The following is a 5,222-nucleotide window of genomic DNA, read 5'->3' on the forward strand; positions in this document are numbered from 1 at the left end:
ACAGCCACTGACCGACAAGAACAAAACCGACCCGGGAAACTTGGGCAAAAGCCTCGATCCTGTGTATCAATCCGTGAATCCGTGAATCCGTGAATGAGTGACCTTGGGCGGTTAGGTAAATGGCCGGAGTCACAACTAGCAAAAGTCGAGATGGAGATGGGGTAATTCAAATTGAGAGCACATGGCAATTTTAGTCTCAAAAATGCGGTTTAGTCTGAAAGTAAGCAGACTCACTGATCACACTGTTGTAGAGGGGTCAGGTGCAGGGAATAGGTTGAATGGGGACAAGTTGCTGATATATAGGAAGACCCGAACTCCGTATACGGGCCTGAACTTGTGCGGGCGGCAAGCCGAAATCGCAGCAGAAAAGCCAGGCTATCCGAATCTGAGCGAAAATCCATTGGGTACGGAAGAGCTCATCCCAGAGACGGGGGCGAATGAGAACTGCTCGAAGTGGTGGCTATAGGCTTGATTGGGCGAGGGGTTGCGGTCCAGATTCTGGAGAAAATAGTTGCGAGAGTGCCATCCCACCGGGTATGACAGTGCCATGCCACCACTGCATTGACAAGCTTCGGTTCATGGACAGCCCCGTAACGGTCGTCAAGGATCGGAGAAGGGATACGCAGTTCCGTGGCAGCTGGTTCTGGGTGAGACGGAGATTGACACAGGGAGTCATGCATGTGTAGGCTCACGGATAATTTCCCTTTTGTTGGAGGACCGTGTGAGTGTAGACCGGGCACTGGCCAGTTTGAATGGGTAACAGTTCTAAGAGGCGTTTGGGCAACTGCAGTCGAGGTTTGAAACTTGGGAGGAGGGGCGACGAGAAGGAAATTGAATGAAAGTAGTAGCGCGTGGCGGGTGTCAGGAGGCATAAGATACAACGGCGTCAATAGAGAGAGATCTCAAAAGGGATGACAGCAAGCTAAATGGACCCAAGAAAGGTGAATACGTTTGCTGATCTAGAAGCCAGGTACTAGCTGGGTCAGAGTAGGTGCCTAGTTTTAGGAAGGTGAAAACTTTGTCGTCGAGGTAGCTAGCAGGGAGGCTAGAGGTTGGACTAGCTGAGAACGGACGGTATTTTTTCGCTCGCCAAAGTGTCATGACATCGGGCTCTTGTTGTGCAGAAAGAGAGGTTGATGTGAGCAGTGACAGTGGACAAGTAAAAAGCGGACAAGCAACAGCTTCCCAGATGACTGATAAGAATCGTGGCTTAACTGAGGTCTACTACGTCAACCTAAAGGGAAAGTAAGATTAAGGATCACCAGTCGCCGAGTCAATACTGTCAACTCCAGAAAACGAATGGTTCATGGCAAAGAAGCCATTAAGTGCTAGCTGTGACTGCTTGTAATCAGGAAATCATAAGTTATTAGCATTTTGTGCGTATGATCGCTCTAGATGACAAGGGGGAAGAACACGCGCACTATGTTTGGATGATGAAGTGAACTGGGGCTGGTGTGACTCCATTAAGACGGAAGTGGCAACGCCTTGCACGTCGACGTTAGCCGTGAGCCTTACAGGTAATCTCAAGCTACCCTATGCATGAATGTTTTTTAAATATTTTTTAATATTTTTTAGAACAAACAGGAGAACAGCTGTTGTCCGCTTGTATTTCTTGGTGTTGTGGGACAAGTGACAACCGTAACAAGGCCAATCCAGCTACAGACAAACAGCAACGCCGCTCTTTTTTAGTTTTCCTGAATTGAAGGCTAGGGGTGACCGGCATAAAGCTGCCTTTATGGTGCCAGCAGCCACTGTAACTCACCTCGATCACTTATCATAAATGCTGGATCCGTGTATATGCGCGACGCTGAATATGGGGGCACACCCATGCAACACAGCCTATTCCTTCAGTGGAAATCCCCCGTGCATAACTAGAAAGTCCCTGTAGATATCGCCCTACGGAGTTGACGACGCCGACCCACACGAGCTATGGTTTTGAGACAACCGTTGTCAGAGACCTGAAAACGCCTTGATCCCACTTATCAAACGGGCCAGATCAGAGATATCTGGCGGTGTTGCGTGTTTGTACGATGAGCTGACCTCAGAATGGAGCCGTTACAGTCTGAAAAGCACGATTTTTTGTAAAAGCTGTTGCCTATGAGGCGTCATACCACGTGTATTTGATGGGTTACATAGAATTCTTCCCTCTTTTATCAATGTTTTTTTCGATTCATAGAGGGATAGCTCGGGATATACGCCACAACCAGGACAAGCTCATATCGGAAACAGGCGTCCGACATAGATGGCTTCCATTTTGGTTTTCCATTCCTTCATTGCAGAATGCGAAGTATGAGGTTCATCATGCGGAAGAGGACATGCCGGTCTTCAGCCCTGCAGTTTCGAATCGTTGTGGACGGGGGTAGTACCACGTTAAGAAAATAAATGCGGAGCTCCAAAAGCTTTCGTACAGAAAAGTGGTGTCCGTCAAGAGCGCCCTCTCCCCATTTCTACTTAATTGTGATCGACAGATAATCAGACGAGCAATGAAACGGCTTCTATACCCTGTTTGCAAATATCTTGTGTAAATCTTGTCAGTCTGAAGTATGCAGACGCCATTCTCATCTTCGAAGAAGAGGTAAATGCGCAGGTGTTCTTGGATGAAATGACCAGAGTCATTCTGTCCATTAGTGTGCACTTTGTAACCACAGTGTCACGTTATCATAATAATGTTTATTCCAACAGATGGGTGGCATACCCCCAGGTATGATCAAAAGATTACAGTCAGAATGATACGTGAGTTTGTTCGTGGTTGCACGTAATGGAATAAGTGGGCGATAGGGCAAATTCAAGAGAGGGGAGTGCGTAGTTGTGGGCTTGCTATCAAACTGGGTGTAGCAGTGCCACGCCATCACTGCACTGAAATACTTCGGTTTCTGGACAGCCCCGTAACGGACGGCATTTTTGAGATGATTTGGCTTGGATGTGGAATTCTGCGGGGAGAGGGTATTTTTGGTTGGCCAAGGAAATCCTCAAGGGTAGAACAAAGTTTATGTAAGTGTGCAGGTAATTTTCTGGTCCAGTTGGAGCGGTAGTGTGGTGCAGTGTTCTACATACATTCGAAGTGGTATTATTTTTTACTATAGTGTGACATATGAGGTCAAGGCACGAACCTGCAACTCTCGAGCCGCGTTTTCCAATTCGAAGCACCCATGGCGTCAAGGCGGGTTAGACGTGAATATCAAACAACGTGTGTATGAGGCTGCAGTACGGACTGTCCTGTTATATGGCTGGGACCGGGCCTGCTTGATAAGTAGGACCAAGGAGTTTTCAGGTTTTGACAACGTTTCTCTCAAAACCATAGCTCGTGTGGGTTGGCGTCGGCAACTCCGTGAAGCGACATTTACAGCGATTTTCTAGTTATGAATGGGGGATTTCTACTAAAGGATGTGTCCTTGCAGTCTCCAGCCAGGTTATTATCACTATCTGAGCAAGTCGGATCACATCAGAGTTGTCTATCTTACTTGCCCATTTATTCGTATATAATCTACATGATTTCAGAAGTGGAGATTATTTACAGTAATTTGACATGAGCAATGAGTTGGTGAAACACAGATGGCTGCCCCTCGATGGTTAGATTGCTAATGTAGTTAAGTATGTGCTGATTACGAGTTTCGATGAGAGAGACCGACATGTCGATTTTATTAAGCTAAATTTTATCGGTGTCAGAGTGCACAAATCGAGGGACCTTAGGATTTAGTGTCCTAACAAGAGGATTTCACACCAAGCACTCACCCACTCACTAGATCTTTGCTACGGCTGCATACACGGATTCACGTTTGAGAACGCGTATTGCCCTACAACTCTGTCTCATCATATGTTTTAAATGACATCGCGGAAGATGTGTACGAGTCGTAAATTTTTTCAAATTTTTTTCAGAAACCGTATCGAATAAGAAACGGAGAAGTGGACTGACCACACATTATGTTTGTACCAATGCAACCAATAAACGGAGGCATGATTTGTTAAAGATGGTTGTGTGTATGTCAGACATGGAATGTTGGCCTGTGGAGGATTTATCGATATGAAGGACCACCGTTGGTCGTTGGATTGGTCTATTATGTGTAGCTTGGACATTATGGTCAACTAAGAGCACGTGCATCGTTCTGGCAGTTACTATAAGTAGCCTCGGAAGGTGACATCGAGGATAGTTATGAGTATGACGGACCGTCGTTAGCCATTGGACTGAGCACGGATGAGAACTCCTACTCAGCGTTCCACATAGAAACACGTCTAGCAATTACGATAAGTAGATGGGGTGGGCGATATCGACCACTTTTACGAGTATGATGGGCCGTCGTTCGTCGTTAGATCAGGATATCACGCACAGTTGTAGCCTCGTTTTTAACGGCCCGCATAGATACTGGTCTGGCGTTTACTATGGGTAGAAGATACAAACAATAGCACGTATAGTTGTGGGTATGACGGAACGTCGTTGGCAGTTAGATTAGGGCACTGCGTATAGTTAAGGCTTAATAATCAACGTCGCATACAGGCACTGGCCAGGCAGTTTTAAAAAGTGGCCGAGGTAGGCGATATCGCGTACAGTTGTGAGTATTAGGCCCCCCGTTCGCCATTAGATTAGGTAGGTGCGCATAGTTTAGGCCTCGTATTCATCGGTTCGCATAAATACTGGCCCGGTGTTTATCATAGGTGGCAAAGATAAGCGACAACGTGTACAGTTATGAGAACGACAGATTAGGTTGGATTAGATCAACAGTTAATCGACGCCGCACATGGATATGGACCTGGCTGGTGCGATAGGTAGCCCGGTAATGCAACATCAAATACCGCAACGAGAATGGCAGGCCGTCAGATTAGTCAATCACGCACAGTTGAGGTCTTATTTTTCCCTGCCCGCAAGGATACTGGTCTGGTTCATTACTATGGGTAGCAAAGATAAGCGGCATGGCGTATAGACATGGGTTTGAGAGACCGTCTTTGGTCATTGGATTATGCTACTGTGCATGGGTGAAGTCTCATAATCGGCGTTGCACATAGACGATGGCCTGGCAGTTACAATAAGCATTCGAGATGGGTGACAAAGCGTAGAGTTATGGGCATATTGGGCTGTCGTTGGCTATTTGATTAGGCTGCCGTGCGTAGGTGAGGTTTCATATTCAGCGTTGCACATAGCTACGGACCCAGTAGTTGCGATTAGCAGTCTAGGTGAGTGACAACTGCTACCATTGTCATGGTGATCGCTTTTTGGCGTTCACCACCCA

The sequence above is a fragment of the Opisthorchis viverrini genome (assembly GCF_000715545.1).
Source record: "Opisthorchis viverrini unplaced genomic scaffold opera_v5_98, whole genome shotgun sequence".
NCBI classification, from domain to species: Eukaryota; Metazoa; Platyhelminthes; class Trematoda; order Opisthorchiida; family Opisthorchiidae; genus Opisthorchis; species Opisthorchis viverrini.